Below are 17,026 nucleotides of genomic sequence, written 5' to 3' on the forward strand. Positions count from 1 at the left end.
CCATCCCTATTCAGTGCCATGTGACTACATACCGCCGAAAGTGACACCAAGTGACATAGGCAAAACTGTTCACATTTCAGTGGTCTTTTATTGTGGGCAGTCTAAGGCACACCTGTGCAATATTCATGCTGTCTAATCAGCACCTTGATATGCCACACCTGTGAGGTGGGATGGATTATCTCGGCAAAGGAGAACTGTGCAAAGTTGCAGAATATTGGCAGGAACTGGAGCACGCCGTCGTATACGCAGAACCAGAGCATCCCAAACATGCTCCATGGGTGACATGTCCGGGAAGTATGCTGGCCATGCAAGAACTGGGATGTTTTCAGCGTCCAGGAATTGTGTACAGATCCTTGCAATATGGGGCCGTGGATTATCATGCTGCAACATGAGGTGATGGTCGTGGATGAACGGCACAACAATGGGCCTCAGGATCTCATCACGGTATCTCTGTGCATTCAACATGCCATCAATAAAATGCACCTGTGTTCGTTGTCCATAACATACGCCTGCCCATACCATAACCCCACCGCCACCATGGCCACTAGATCCACAACACTGACGTCAGCAAACCGCTCACCCACACGACGCCACACACGCTGTCTGCCCTCAACAATAAAAACCGGGACTCATCCGTGAACAGAACGCCTCTCCAATGTGCCAGACGCCATCGAATGTGAGCATTTGCCCACTCAAGTCGGTTAAAATGACGAACTGCAGTCAGGTCCAGACCCTGATGAGGACGACGAGCATGCAGAAGAGCTTCCCTGAGACGGGTTCTGGCAATTTGTGCAGAAATTCTTTGGTTATGCAAACCGATTGTTGCTGCAGCTGTCCGGGTGGCTGGTCTCAGACGATCATGGAGGTGAACATGCTGGATGTGGAGGTCCTGGGCTGGTGTGGTTACACGTGGTCTGCAGGTGTGAGGCAGAACTGTGCACATTTCAGAGTGGCCTTTTATTGTGGGCAGTCTAAGGCACACCTGTGCGATATTCATGCTGTCTAATCAGCACCTTGATATGCCACACCTGTGAGGTGGGATGGATTATCTCGGCAAAGGAGAAGTGCTTTTGCTCACTAACACAGATTTAGACAGATTTGTGAACAATATTTGAGGGAATTGGGTCTTTTGTGTGTGTAGAAAATGTTTCAGGTCTTTGAGTTCAGCTCATGAAAAATGGGAGCAAAACCAAAAGCGTTGTGTTTATCTTCTTATTCAGTGTCATAGCAGCAATCTCAGATGGTTTCTCACACTTGACTTTAGCCAAATATTTCGCCCAAAAAAAATAATAATCACACACCCACACCCACTGTGAAGCCTCTCCACAAACCAGGGTGCCAAGTCTCCGCCCTCATGCGGGTGTATCATAACCACCGCGCAACCAAACCCGTCATAACATAAGCGGAAATGCCCTCCCTCCTCGAACTTTTGATAGTCTTTTCCCATAGTCAACCAGATTCCTCTCAGAACAGAACACCAGCCAATGAGATTTCAGCTCCGGCTAAAGTAGCCAATCGGGATGCGGAGGAGGCGGGCCCACGAGCCAATGTGCGGGGGTTTTAGGCAGAGAGGATCGCCGTCCAAGAAGAGGCGTGTCGTGGGAGGAGGGATAGCGGCTGACTGACGGGGCAGTGAACCAATCGCGTCTGTATTTTGCGTCGGAGGCGGTGGTTTGATTGGGTGGTGCCTAAAGCGCCCGTGAGCAGCGTTTAGCTGGTGGGTTAGGTTGTGCCCGGGCAGGTAAGAGAGACCTGAGAACTGGGAATTGCAGACTTTGGGTTGGGAGGACGTAGTCGCCGCTGTCGCCTCTCCGGTAAGTTTCTGGCGTTTACCTTCTTTCTTCCTGCCCCCCCTCCTCCCTCTCACGTATAGAGCGGGCACTGCTGTATCTCTGGGGGAGCAACGCACTTCTGTACCCCATCCGCATCACGTGACCTGAGCTGGCCGTGCCCGTCTGTGGGCAGGGCACAGGATGGCTATGGAGTCGCCTGTCCTAGGCAGTAACATTGTCATGGCTGACATCGTTACATAATGGTATTAAGTTAGGAAAGTGTAACAGTAACTCCTGCCCTGTGATCCTCCGGCCTCCTCACCTAAAGTGTCACCCTGTTACATGGGCAAAGTAGGGGTGCCCATAGACATGTCATATCTACGGGTTACTAGGAGGGGTGGCATTGCAGGGTAGTGGGCGGCATCCCTAGGAATGGTCTGGTTGTGCCATTTATAGGAGCACAGGGCACGCAGTGTACTACGACTGCCAGCAGTACATACATGTCAGTGGAAATCCCCATAGTGATGTCACTGGGACAAGCTGTGCGGGAATGATGTCACTCCCACCCCCGGACTCCTAAGTAACAAGGTGCCAATGCTGGGGAGCAACCGCCATCTTGTATATAACGTACCAGCATATTGTGACACCCAGGTCAAGGGTTACCAAGGTCTCTTTCACAGGTCCGTTTCGGCTTTCGTCCGTGAAGGATCCGTGTTTGGTCCACGTGTCCATGTTTTGCCCTCCGTTTGTCATCCGGGTTCCACATACACCGATCGGCTAGGCTGAAAATTATTTTCCAGAGCAGGGATCAACAACCTCCGACACTCCAGCTGGTCCGAAACTACAACTCCCAGAATCCTCTTTTCTCTTCTACGGGAGTTACAAGAACTGCTGAGTATGCTGGGAGTGGTAGTTTCTGAGCAGCTGGGGTGTGAAAAGTTTCAGACCCCTGTTGCAGAGCATCTCCTACCAGTGGTCCGTGAAAATCGCTGACAGAACACGGATGACATCCACGGAGTGTCGGTGGTTTTCATAGACTATAATGTGCAAGAGGGATCCGTAATCTTGGACAGAGTAGGGCGTGTGGTGACATCACTGACCCACGGTCCCTGGAAAATCACTGACCCACGGTCCCTGGAAAACCACTGATGTGTGAATACACACGTTAAAGGGCATCTGTCAGCAGCTTTGTCCCTATGACACTGGCTGACCTGTTACATGTGCGCTTGGCAGCTGAAGACATCTGTGTTGGTCCCATGTCCATATGTGCCCGAAATGCTGAGAAAAATGATGTTTTAATATATGCAAATGAGCCTCTAGGAGCAACGGGGGCGTTGCCATTACACCTAGAGGCTCTGCTCTCTCTGCAACTGCTGCGCCCTCTGCACTTTGACTGGGCCAGATGAGATGACATTTTCACTGCCTGGCCCTGTCAATCAAAGTGCTGAGGGCGTGGCTAACGGTAAGGGCAAACTTATATTATTCATAGGGTTCCTACAGGACTCATTATAATGGGAAACTCCTTTATAAGGCTACATGCACACGACCGTATGTGTTTTGCAGTCCGCAAATAAAAAACGGATGACATCCCTTTTTTTTTTTTTTTCTTTTTTCGGATCCTTTGTAACAATGCCTAAAACGAACAAGAATAGGACCTGTTCTAATTTCTTTTTCCGGGGCTACGGAACGGACATACTGATGCGGACAGCACACGGTGTGCTGTCCGCATTTTTTGTGAACGCATTGAAATGAATGGGTCTGCATCCTATCCGCAAAAGAAAAAACAGAATGGACACGGAAACCAACAACATTCGTGTGCATGTAGCCTAATATACTAAATTCAGTGAATAGGTGCTTTCAGTTTTCCGAAGTCTAGACAATCCTCTCATCTCACTACATCAGCAGCAGCAATAGGGCTCTGTTCACATCGTGTCTGGCGTCAGAGCTTCGGATGCTTTTAGCCCCCGTCCTTCCGGTAAGGACATGTCCCTGCCACTTGAGGTGATGAGCCCTGCCAGTCCATGGCGCTCCTCCAGTTGGTGGTGCCAAGAGCCTCTCATGACGCTGGCACATGTGACTTGACTATTGAAAACAATCACAATGTGTGTTTTGTGTTCTGCTGGGAATCGCCATGCGGAAGTTACCGTGTAGCTCGCCCTTTTAGGGGGACTTTCTAACAGTTCTGAGTACAGAAATCTATTACTATGGAGATAATACATGCATTGGAATAAATGGGCTCACACCTAAATTTGAAGATCCCTCAGGACGCTTGGCAGGAGCGATGGTAACCTGGGTAAAGCCAATGACCACTGTGGCCGCGGCAGCAGGAATGTCTCAAGATAAGCCAAGACGTGCAATCTCTTGGGAAACACTGCGCTTTTGCGGAACTTTGCAATTTACAACATTCCATAAAATTCTGAATATCTTGAAGGGGTTCTGTCCTCAAATGGAGCGCCCCGTCCCTGTACAGTGCATGCCCCAAATGAGCTCCCGCAATATTTCAGAACCAAGTGTGGGTACGTCTTGACTGCCTGGCCCTGTCACTTAGTGGTGGGGAAGTGGCATGAAGGGCAGTGTTCAGAGCCTCTGGAAGCAACGAGGTGCAACTGCACCGCCCTTATTGCTCCTAGGGCTTTATTTGTATATTTCTCAAGAATGTGGGCACCTAGTAAGATAGGACCAAGACCATGATGTTCAACTGTCAAGACACATGTCTCTGGTGAGACGGTTTTATTCTATCTGATGACAGATTTTGATGTTGATGGCCCATTCGCAGGATAGGTTATCGATATCCTATCGGCAGGGGTTTGACGCCCCTGTGGCTCAGCTGTTTGGTTATAGCTCCAGGGCCAGAACTGCACGGCTCCTCCATTGTGCATTGGACAGAGCTGGTTACTGAAATGCCGCTCCCTGTCATGTTTGGCTGGCCGCAGCTGATCATCGGGGGCAGCGGCCGGCCAAACAGATATTGATGGTGTTTCTTGAGGATAGACCAGCAATATCAAAGAACTGGACAACCCCTCTGGGTCTCACCCGCATATATGCAGTACTACAGAGTGACTTTCCATAGAATCAGGTATAGACCTCATACACACGACTGTAACCGCGGGTACCTTCTGTGTGCCGTCCACGTTTTTTTACAGACCCATTGACTTCAATGGGTCCTTGGACTGCATTTTGCATACCAGAATAGGGCATGTTTTATAATTTGTGACGGACACGCTACTGTCTGCATCCGTTCCGCAAATTGTAGAGCATGTCCTATTCAGTCTGTGAAATGGGGTCAATGTAAACACAAAATAACACGCATGGCACACAGACAGTATCTGTGTTTTGCGGATCGCAAAACGGCTTCAGTCGTGTGCATGAGGCCATAGGAGCCTTCACAGTCCCAAGGACATTTACCTGCAGTGGGACCTATACGATGGTACTCTATGTATGTAGTATACCATGCAGGTTTTTCTCTGTGGCCGGCGGGATAACCTCTGATGCATTTTTATTGTTTGGTGACTGGCGGTTTTCCTCACTGGGCCGGTACGATGTCACGGTGTGGTTTCTGGTGCACACGAGGCTATGCTTGTATAATGCCTCCAGGGTCTAAAGTCTTCACTGTTTCCCGGGTTCAGTTCTTCTCGTTTGGTCAGTCTATCTTTGCGACCTGATTACGAGTTGATGCGTTAGTGGTTTATAACCTTCGGACTTCGACCTCCTCTGGACATATAGTGCAAGTAAAACCGAGTTCTTCTCCTGCTTTCCCTACACAACCTGGATTTACTCATCTCTAAAAAGCGTGGACCTACAACGGCACATGCAACAATTCATATTGTGAGTTACTATGGGGACTGATCATATATAACCATCGGCTGAAAGCCAATTCCCGAATTTATTTAGTCTTTTTTTCTAAATTAACTTAAAGGGTTTCTGTCACCCCACTAAAGTGATTTTTTTTTTTTGGGCTAGTTAAATTAGTTATATAGCGATATATGAAAATATAATAGTGTTCCTTACTTTGATCCAGCAGTTTAGTCAAAAAACGAAGTTTTATCATATGCAAATTCGGTCTCTACCAGCAAGTAGGGCGTCTACTTGCTGGTAGCTGCTGCAGAAATCCGCCCCCTCCTCTTGTTGAAAAATCACTTTAGTGGGGTGACAGAAACCCTTCAAAATTAAAAAAGGAACTGACCCCTGACACAAATCTGAGTTCCCTATGAAAATGAAGAGGTGGTGCAGATGTCTGACCTTCGCTGCACAGCGTTTAGCGCTATTTTTGACAGTCCCATAGAAGTAAATGAATGGAGGGGTGGTCATGCATACGCATCACCTCTCTATCATCGGGAACTCCAGGATCTTAATTTTTGTGAGTGCTGGCGGTCCCAGTGATCACACACTTATCACCAATCCACCGGATAGGGCTGTGATGACTAACCTCCGGGACTCCAGCTGTGGTAAAACTACAACTCCCAAGATGCACACTTGCTTGGCTGTTCTCAGAACTCTACAAAAATGAATGGAGCATGCTGGGAGTCGTGGTTTCACCACAGCTGGAGTGCCGGAGTTTAGCCATCACTGGGATAGGTGATAAGTGTACTTGGTGGGGAAGCTGCTTTAAAGAGGACCTGTCCCTTCTTCTGACATGTCTGTTTTAGTTACTAATTGCATTCCACATGTAATAATAATTTTGGAGCATCTATTCTTCTGACGCTATGTTTTGCCATTCCTTTATTATTCCTGCTAGAAGCTAGAATGTATGAATTACTAGCTGTTTGCGGTGAAGGTCCAGATGGGTGTTACCAGTTAGGGGGGGTGTCCCTGCACAGTCTAAGGCCTCTTTCACAGTAGTGCTCCCATGGCCGTATTGCAGGCCGCATACGGCGGCTCCGCAATACACGGGTCACCGACCGTGTGCATTCCGCATCACTGATGTGGACCCATTCACTTGAATGGGTCTGCAAATCCGGAGATGCAGTACGAAACGGAACCCCACCGAAGCACTACGGAGTGCTTCCATGGGGTTCCAATCCGTGCTAAAGTTCTATCTTTTTGCGGAATGGATAGATCACGGACCCATTCAAGTTGAATGGGTCTGGATCCGTCCCTGCCGCCGCACAGACGTTGCCCGTGCATTGGGGACCGCAAATTGTGGTCCCAATACATGGAACGTAACCAATATGTTCGTGTGAAAGAGGCCTAAGGCCTCTTTCACACGGGCGAGATTTCCACGAGGTGAACGCATTGCACCCGCACTGAATCCGGACCCATTCATTTCTATGGGGCTGTGCACATGAGCGGTGATTTTCACGCATCACTTGTGCGTTGCGTGAAAATCGCAGCATGCTCTATATTGTGCGTTTTTTCAAGCAACGCAGGCCCCATAGAAGTGAATGGGGCTGCGTGAAAGTCGCAAGCAAGTGCGGATGCGGTGTGATTTTCACGCACGGTTGCTAAGATGAAAGTCTATTCACTGTATTGTTTTCCCTTATAACATGGTTATAAGGGAAAAATAATAGCATTCTTTAATACAGAATGCTTAGTAGAAGGTCAATTGAGGGTTAAAAAAAATAAACTCGCCTCCTCCAATTGATCGCGTAGCTGCCGGTCTCCTGTTCCTTCTTCAGGACCTGTCAAATGACCTGTGGTGACATCACTGTGCTCATCACATGATCCATCACCATGGTGATGGACCATGTGATGAGCGCTGTGACGTCACAACAGGTCCTTTGACAGGTCCTGAAGAAAGAACAGGAGATCGGCAGCTACGCGATCAATTGGAGGAGGTGAGTTAATTATTTATATATATATTTTTTTTAACCCTCAATTGACCTTCTACTAAGCATTCTGTATTAAAGAATGCTATTATTTTCCCTTATAACCATGTTATAAGGGAAAATAATAAAATTTACAGAATACTGAACCCAAACCCGAACTTCTGTGAAGAAGTTCGGGTCTGGGTACCAAACATGCCGATTTTTCTCACGCGCGTGCAAAACGCATTAAAACGCTTTGCACTCGCGGGGGAAAATCGTGCATGTTCCCGCAACGCACCCGCATCTTTTCCCGCAACTCCCGTGTGAACCCAGCCTAACACTATTTAATTAGTGCTGCTAGTGTCAGGCTGTGCAGGGACACACTCCAACTGGTAACACCCATATGGACCTTCACGGCAAACGGCTAGTAATTCATACCTTCTAGGTTCTAGCAGGAATAATAAAGGAATGGCACATCATAGTCATCAGAATAGATGCTCCAGAATTATTACGTTGGGGATGCAAGTAGTAGCTAAAACAGACCTGTCAGGAGAGGTGACGGGGCCAACAAAGATTTAAAAGTAATTTATGTTGGAAAGATCAGCTATGGTATCAGACAGTAAAGCTGCGCTCTGTACAATTCGTGTTTCCTGTGTTTTAATGAAGCTGCGTGATCTGCGCAGCAGGGATGATGAGAGTTCAGGACCCGTCTGTCTACACGGGTTTACCAGCTGGAAGAATGCAAAAGTGTCCGCACAGTGCTATGGCTGTATCTACCGCACATATAAAGAGGACCTATTACCCCTCCGAACATGTCTGCTTTAATAAATACATGTATTCTTCCTGAAATAAAAATTCTGGAGCATATTTTCATAGATCCCTGCATTGTGCCCTTCCTTCGAGAAAGTTTTGAAAACATTGACAAGTTTGTGTATGTTGGGGGGGGAGGGGTTCTTAAACATTTTGATATTGTCCAGACACTCTCATGATACTAGGCTGTGGAGGGACACAACCCTTTGCCAACGGGAGTGGTCAATTTTCAATTTATATGCATTTCCAGTAGGAATAATAAAGGTGAGGCACAAAACAGAGTTCCTAGAAAAGAAAAATCAATCATTGTTGTGACATGGGGAAGACAAATATTTGCTAGACCAGGCATGGTTTTAAATCATTCTATCTACTACCTACCTGTGACTGTATTGCTCCGTCTGGCAGCATTGTGGCTACAAAGTTGTCCTCTCCTCCTCTATGTACAAAACCGGCATGTCAGGAGAGGTAACAGTATATTGGTAGGGTGCTGCATATGGATACTGCTTGTGTTGGGTATACGTTCCTATGAAGCTTCATTCAGGTACCAGATAGGGTTTTTTTTTTTATGTACTATTTCAACACCAGTCATCCTAATTAGCAGTTTAGCAGAGAAAATCACAGCATGTGAAGTGCTTACAAGAAGTATCCCTACGTACCGATTTTGGAAGTACCGGAACCCCTGTGAGATAACACTGCTGCAGTATTTCACTTCTGTAACTCTTGGAGCTGAACAAAGTCTCATCATGACGCCTAAGCTTCCAAGCCGTGCTCTTAAAGGGCATCTGTCTGTCAGATTTGTACCTATGAAGCTGCCTGACCTGTTACATGTGCGCTTGGCAGCTGAAGACATCTGTGTTGATCCCATGTTCATGTGTGCCTGCGCTGCTGAAAAAGATGATGTTTTAATATATGCAAATGAGCCTCTAGGAGCAACGGGGGCGTTGCCATTACACCTGGAGGCTCTGCTCTCTCTGTAGCTGCCACTCCCTCTGCTCTTTGATAGGACCAGACAGTGAAAACATGATCTCACCTGGCCCTGTCAATCAAAGTGCAGCGGGCTCAGCAGTTGCAGAGAGAGCAGAACCTCTAGGTGTAATGGAAACGCCCCGGTTGCTCCTAGAGGCTCATATGCATATATAAAAACCTCGTTTTTCTCAGCAATGCGGACACATATGAACATGGGGCCAAGCACACCTGTAACAGCTTAGCCAGTGTCATAGGGACAAAACTGCTGACAGATGCCCTTTAACTCGAGAGAGAACCTTTAAAAGTAGAAATGAAAGGGATGTTGTTGGGGGAGAGTAAAATATTTTAAAAATGGTTTCGTCAGCCCCCTTGCTTGTAGTGCACCTCACTTTGGTGTCTATAGCTATGGGGTTCTGTCCGTCTTGGCTTTTATAGTGTCTCCAGAACTTCTTCCAGGGTATTTCTGGACTGTGATTATTGGTTTGGCTGCGACGGCAATGCTTCAATATCAGCAGCATGTATTATTCACCCGTTCTTGTGTGGGCTAAAAGCTTTCCTTCCAAGTCGTTCCAAATACTTATAAAAATAAAATCTGTGATACTGGATGTGAATAACAGGGCTCATGTTAGGGTACATTCACACGACTGTATGTGTTTTGCGGTCCGCAAAACACGGATACCGGCCGTGTGAATGTAGCCGGCCCCATGATAGAAATGCCTATTCTTGTCCGCGATTGCGGACAAGAATAGGACATGCTCTATCTTTTTTGCGGGGCTGCGGAACGGATCTACGGATGCGGACAGCACATTGTGTGCTGTCCGCATCTTTTGCGGCCCCATTGAAATGAATGGGTCCGCACCCGTTCCGCAAAATTGCAGAGCCAAAAATATGGGTGAATGTACCCTTATGGAGAGGAAACCCTGTACTTTACAGAAATGTGACGGGTTGTGTAGCGCTCCTGTGAGGGTGTCTAATAGATGGAATGTAGCTCAAGTCACGTTGCACATCGTTTGTCTTGTATAGTAGACCTGTATTCTCAAAAAAAAAAAAATTAAAAAATATATATATATATATATATATATATATATATATATATATATATATATATATATATATAATATATATTTTTTTTTTTTTTTATAAAAATAATAGTATAAAATAATCCCCACGGGTTACCTCCAGGTTTTGCTGTGGTCTGGTCGTAGATTACCCTTTTTTTTATAGTGCTTGAAAATGCGCTGTATTGTTATTTCTCATCTTCTATTTTATTCTCCTCCATGTTTTCAGCGATTAATACAGCGCGAACCGCTTAACTTACAGTCCATGATCATACTGTCTTTCAAAGCTCCCGTCTCTAAGACGTTTGCTGTATATTTTCGTATGTCTGTGTTTTATGTTTTTTTTTTTCTATTTATTTAAATTAATGTTTAAAAATAAAAAACCCCCATAGAAATGAACGGCAGAATGTTCGGAGATTCAAATTCTAACTGCCATGGATGATATCCCAAGTCTGTCACCTGGTCTCACAGACACAGCACACACACGTCACTCTTCTCTCTATCTCTCTGTCACACACACGCCCTCTCGCACACGCACTCGCATACAACGTTGCACGCACACACAAAATTTCAGTTCTTTTCAAGCACTATGGGGGTCATTTATTAAGACTGGCGTTTTAGACACCGCTCCTTAATAACCCCTGTGATGGATCTACCAAAGTCTACTATTTTCTACGCCTAAGGCTCCATTCACGCATCCGCAATTCCGTTCCCCATTTTGCAATAGCGGACAAGAATAGGCATATTCTATTAGTGCCGGCGATGTGCGGATCTGCAAAACACACACGGATGTGTGAATGGACCCTAAAACAGGTGTAGAAAATGATAAAGGAGACGGCCTTACTGACCTGCCCACGCCATGCCACATTTTTTAGACCTGGCGTGCGTAGGGAAAAGTCGCAGATTGTGCCGCAAATAACCTTTGAGCTTTTAAAGGGCTACGGATGGAGCCGTCAGGGCAGCTCTGATTCATTGTGAAGCAGAAGGCAACAGTCTGCACATGCACTGAAAGTGTAAGGCGACTTTCACACCAGCGTTTTTGCTGGATTTGGCAGGGATCAGCAAAAACGCTTCCGTTACTGATAATACAACCATCTGCATCCGTTATGATCGGATCCGGTTGTATTATGTCTTATATAGCCATGACGGATCCGTCATGAACTCCGTTGATGGTCCATGGGGGACGGATCAGTTTTCTATTGTGTCAGAGAAAACGGATGCGTCCCCATTGACTTACATTGTGTTTCAGGACAGATCCGCCTTGCTCTGCACCACATCGGTGACAGAAACTCTGCTTGCAGCGTTATTCTGTCCGTGATGGGAGAGCAATGGAACGGAATGCATTCTGGTGGGTTCCGTTTTGTCCTCATTGAAAATGAATGTGGACAAAACGGAAGCGTTTCCCCCTGCTATTGAGATCCTATGACGGATCTTAATAGCGGAAAGAGAAAGCACAAGTGTGAAAGTAGCCTAAGGCTACTTTCACACCTGCGTTTGGTGCGGATCCGTCTGGTATCTGCACAGACGGATCCGCACCTATAATGCAAACGCTTGGATCCGTTCAGAACGGATCCATTTGCATTACCATGAACAAAAAAAAAAAAAAATTTTTTTTTTTTTTTTTTTTTTTTTTGTTCATGATAATGCAAACGGATCCTTTTTGACTTTACATTGAAAGTCAATGGGGGACGGATCCGTTTGAAAATTGAGCCATACTGTGTCAACTTCAAACGGATCCGTCCCCATTGACTTGCATTGTAAGTCTGGACGGATCCGTTTGCCTCCGCACGGACAGGCGGAAACCCGAACGCTGCAAGCTGCGTTCAGGTGTCCGCCTGCTGAGCGGAGCGGAGGACAAACGGTGCCAAACTGATGCATTCTGAGCGGATCCGCATCCACTCAGAATGCATTAGGGCTGGACGGATCCGTTCGGGGCCGCTTGTGAGAGCTATCAAACGGAACTCACAAGCGGAGCCCCGAACGCTAGTGTGAAAGTAGCCTTAGGCCTCTTTCACACTTGCGTTGTTGGGATCTGGCATGCACTTCCGTTGCCGGAGGTGCCTGCCGGATCCGGAAAAACGCAAGTGTACTGAAAGCATTTGAAGACGGAACCGTCTTCCAAATGCTTTCAGTGTTACTATGGCAGCCAGGACGCTATTAAAGTCCTGGTTGCCATAGTAGGAGCGGGGAGCGGTATACTTACAGTCCGTGCGGCTCCCGGGGCGCTCCAGAATGACGTCAGAGCGCCCCATGCGCATGGATGACGTGATCCATGCGATCACGTGATCCATGCTCTTGGGGCGCCCTGACGTCACTCTGGAGCGCCCGGGGAGCCGCACGGACGGTAAGTATGCTGCTCCCCCGCTCCCCACTACACTTACCATGGCTGTCAGGACTTTAGCGTCCCGGCAGCCATGGTAACCACTCTGAAAAAGCTAAATGTCGGCTCCGGCAATGCGCCGAAACGACGTTTAGCTTAAGGCCGGATCCGGCCTTGCGGCAAGTGTTCCGGATTTTTGGCCGGAGCAAAAAGCGCAGCATGCTGCGGTATTTTCTCCGGCCAACAAACGTTCCGTACCGGAACTGAAGACATCCTGATGCATCCTGAACGGATTACTCTCCATTCAGAATGCATTAGGATAATCCTGATCAGGATTCTTCCGGCATAGAGCCCCGACGACGGAACTCTATGCCGGAACACAACAACGCAGGTGTGAAAGAGCCCTTAGCCGTAGTGGAAGGACTATTAATTTTTTTTTTTATAAAGATCAGTTGAAAAAATGACGTTTAGCCCAAAATGAGCAGAATACAACAATAAGAAAATTTGCCCCTAAACTTGTCCATAGCCTTTAAAATAAGTAGACTTTGCTGCTTCCTCGTGTTACCTTTTTTGTTCAGATTTTTCTCCCTGTATTTTACTACTTGCTAATTTGTCATACAGTTTGCAGCCAAGCGTTCTTGTGTTTGGCCTGAACGCACGGCGCTGTATGAAGGGGAGGCTCCTGGTACAGACTTTGACACTCCGTAAACTTCCGCAGTTTTCCTTGACTGCACGAGTGAGGACATAAGTGGCAGGAAGGCCTGTATTTCACTGGGCGCCAAGGTCAACCAGATCTGTATATGGCCGCTAATGGATAAGACAAAGACAGTATAAAAAAAAAAGTTAACTAGCAATGACCCAAAATTAAAAATGTTATCCTGGACTAGAACTACCTAGCTGCTTTCTTCCAGAAACGGCACCACTGTGCGTTGTATCTGGTCATCAGTTCCATTGAAGTGAATGGGTTTTAAGATCGCACGTAATCTGGTAACGTGTGGCACGGTTATTGTAAGAAGGCTGATGCTGTTCTAAGGCCCAGTTCACACATCGGTTATTGTGAGCCAAAACCAGAAGTGGACTCGCACCTGGTTTTGGCTCACAAGAACTGATCCAAATAACTGAAGTGTGAACTAGGCCTAAGCCTGCACAACCCATTGCTGTCCGGAAAATAACTTGGCCCTTAACATGCCGTGCAGTTGATAAATCCTGCCGTTGTATGTTGCGGATATCTGTGGCAAATTTGCAGTGAACTGCAACGGAATCTGCAGCAAAATCTACACACAGAGTCCAAAGAGAAAAGGAAAAGCCATGGGGAAAGATGTACATGAGGTAAGCAACGGCATGAGTATACGGCCTCATGCACACGACCGTGGTGTATTTTGCGGTACGCTAATCGTGGATCCGCAAAACACGGATGGCGTCCGTGCGCGTTCCGCAATTTTCGGGACGGCACGGACAACCTTCAATATAAATGCCTATTCTTGTCCGCATAGGACATGTTATAATTTTTTAGCGGGGCCACGGAACGGAGCAAGGGGATGCGGACAGCACACGGAGTGCTGTCCGCATCTATTGCGGCCCCATTGAAGTGAATGGGTCCGCATCCGAGCAGGCGGCTCGGATGCGGACCCAAACAACGGCCGAGTGCATGAGGCCTACCTGTGAAAAACCAAGTAAGAACTAGTATAGAAAGTAATGGTAAGCTGCTTTCCTAGTGTGGGGTAATTAGAGGGACGCTAATCTCGCCTAGCATGAGCAGCCTGTTCTTGGAGAGAATTTTAATTTTATTATAATTCTATATCAATATCTTTTTATATTCACTGTATATATATGTGTGTGTGTGTGTGTGTGTGTGTGTGTGTGTGTGTATATATATGTCTACACACCCCTCTTAAAATACCAGATTTTTGTCAAAATAAAATCAGACCCAGAAGAATAATTTCAGAACTTTTTCCACCTTTAATGTCACCTATAATCAGTGCAAGTCAAGTCAATTGAGAAACTGGAATCTTTTTTAGGGTGGAAAAATAAAGAGAAAGAACTAAATTAAAGTGGTTGCATAAATATGCACACCCTTAAACTAATACTTTGTTAAAGTACCCTTTTAATTTATGACAGCACTCAGTCTTTTTGGGTAGGAGTCTATCAGCTTGACACATCTTGACTTGGCAATCTTTGCCCACTCTTCCTTGCAGAAGCGCTCCAAGCACTCAGATTGTGAGGTGTACAGCGTTCTTCAGGTCAACCCACAGGTATTCAATTGGATTCAGGTCTGGGCCGTGGTTGGGTCATTCCAAAACTTTTGATCTTCTTCTGGCGGAGCCATTTTTTTTGTTAGTGTGGAGGTATGCTTTGGGTCATTGTCATGCTGAAAGGTGAAATTCCTCTTTGGTTTTTAGAAGAGACCTGAAGGTTTTGTGCCAAATTTGCCAGATTTTTGGAACTGCTCATAATTCCCTTCACCTGGACTAAAGCACCAGTTCCTGCTCTAGAAAAACTGCCCCAAAGCATTATGCTGGCTTCACTGTGGCTATGGTGTTCTGTTGGTGATGCGCAGTGTTGGGTTTGCGCCAAACATACCTTTTGGAATTATGGCCAAAAAGTTCAAGCTTGGTCTCATCAGTACAAACCATGTTTTTGTCAGAATTGCTTTTGACAAAACATAGCCAAGCTTGGATTTTTTTCTTTGGATTCTTTCACACTAGTGTTTTTTGTTTTCCGGTATTGAGTTCCGTCTCAGGGGCTCAATACCGGAAAAAAACATTTTTTTCCTAATGCATTCTGAATAGAGAGCATTCCATTCAGGATGCATCAGTTCAGTCCCTTTTACTTTTTTTGGGGCGGAGAAAATACCGCAGCATGCTGCAGTTTTCTCTCTGGCCAAAAATCCTGAACACTTGCCGGAACACTTTCCATTGAAATGCATTAATGCCGGATCCTGCCCCAAGTGTTCCGGCAAAACGGATCTGGTTTTGCAGTCTGCGCGTGCGCAGATCTTTAAAAATGAGAGGAAAAAAAAAATACCAGATCCATTTTTCCGGATGACAACCAGAAAGGCGGATCCGGTATTGCAATGCATTTGTGAGACGGATCCGCATCCGAAACCATCTCGCAAATGCATCCGTTTGCGTCTGGATTGCCGGTTCCAGCAGGCAGTTCCGGCGGCAGTACTGCCTGCCGGAATCCTCTGCCGCAAATGTGAAAGTACCCTTAGTCAGAAAAATCTTTCGTCTTGCCACCCTACCCCGCAACCCAGATATATGAAGAAGACGGGAGATTGTTGTCACATGCAGTACACAACCAGTACTTGCCAGAAATTCCTGTAGCTCTTGTAATGTTGCTGTAGGCCTCTTGGCAGCCTCCCGAACCAATTTTCTTGTCTTTTTCATCAAGTTTTGAGGGACATCCAGTTCTAGGTAATGTCACTGTGGTTCCAAACTTTATCCAGTTCTTGATGACCATCTTCACTGTGTCCCATGGTTCATCTAATGCTTTGGAAATTGGTTTGTACACTTATCCTAACTGATACCTTTCAACAATGAGATCCCTTTGATGTGCTGTAAGCTGTTTACGGACCATGGCTTCCGCTGTAAAATGCAACTAAAAGGTCGGGAAAATCCTACTACAGCAGCTGATCTTTATATGGGGTTAATCAGAATCACTTTAAATAAGGACCGCGGTGTACTGATTACTATTTAACATGAGTTTAAATGTGATTGGCTAATTCTAAACTTCTGAACACAACCATCTCCTCAATTACAACCACATTATTTTATTTTTCCTCTCTAAATTGTTAATTTTCAATGGAAATATACAGATTATAGGTCACATTGAAAGTGGAAATACATCTGAACCGTTCTGAACGTTTGTCTTTTTTTTTTTTTTTACATGATTAAAAACCTGCCATTTTAACAAGGGTGTGTAGACTTTTTTTTTATATCCACTGTACATATACAGGTGAAACTCGAAAAATTTGAATATTGCGCAAAGTTAATTTATTTCAGTAGTGCAACTTAAAAGGTGAAACTAACATATGAGATAGACTCATTACATGCGAAGCGAGATATTTCAAGCCTTTATTTGTTATAATTTGTATGATTATGGCTTACAGCTTATGAAACCCCAAAGTCACAATCTCAGGGGATATGGATTAATTAGCTGACTAGAGTGTGACACTTTGAGCCTAGAATATTGAACCTTTTCACAAAATTCAAATTTTAAGCTGCATTTCTGAAATAAATGGACTTTTGCACGATATTCAAATTTTTCGAGTTTCACGTGTGTGTGTGTGTGTGTGTGTGTGTATGTATGTATGTATGTGTGTGTGTATATATATATATATATATTACACACACA

At 45.9% G+C, this 17,026-nt stretch overlaps 1 protein-coding gene across 6 annotated transcripts in view; it reads left to right on the forward strand.

Annotated features, from left to right (window-relative positions):
* The first annotated feature begins 1,693 nt into the window (after window positions 1–1,693).
* NUMB (NUMB endocytic adaptor protein) overlaps window positions 1,694–17,026 on the forward strand; it is a 107,658-nt gene continuing 92,325 nt past the window's right edge. For 5 of the 6 annotated variants that reach the window (XM_040412861.1, XM_040412866.1, XM_040412863.1 and 2 more), the window contains exon 1: window positions 1,694–1,814. The gene's annotated coding sequence lies outside the window, so the exon portion shown is untranslated. Of the gene's footprint in view, window positions 1,815–5,510; window positions 5,603–17,026 lie in introns of those variants that run through there. The other variant, XM_040412862.1, reaches the window with a different exon arrangement.

This window comes from Bufo bufo, chromosome 11 (assembly GCF_905171765.1).
Source record: "Bufo bufo chromosome 11, aBufBuf1.1, whole genome shotgun sequence".
In the NCBI taxonomy this organism is placed as follows: domain Eukaryota; kingdom Metazoa; phylum Chordata; class Amphibia; order Anura; family Bufonidae; genus Bufo; species Bufo bufo.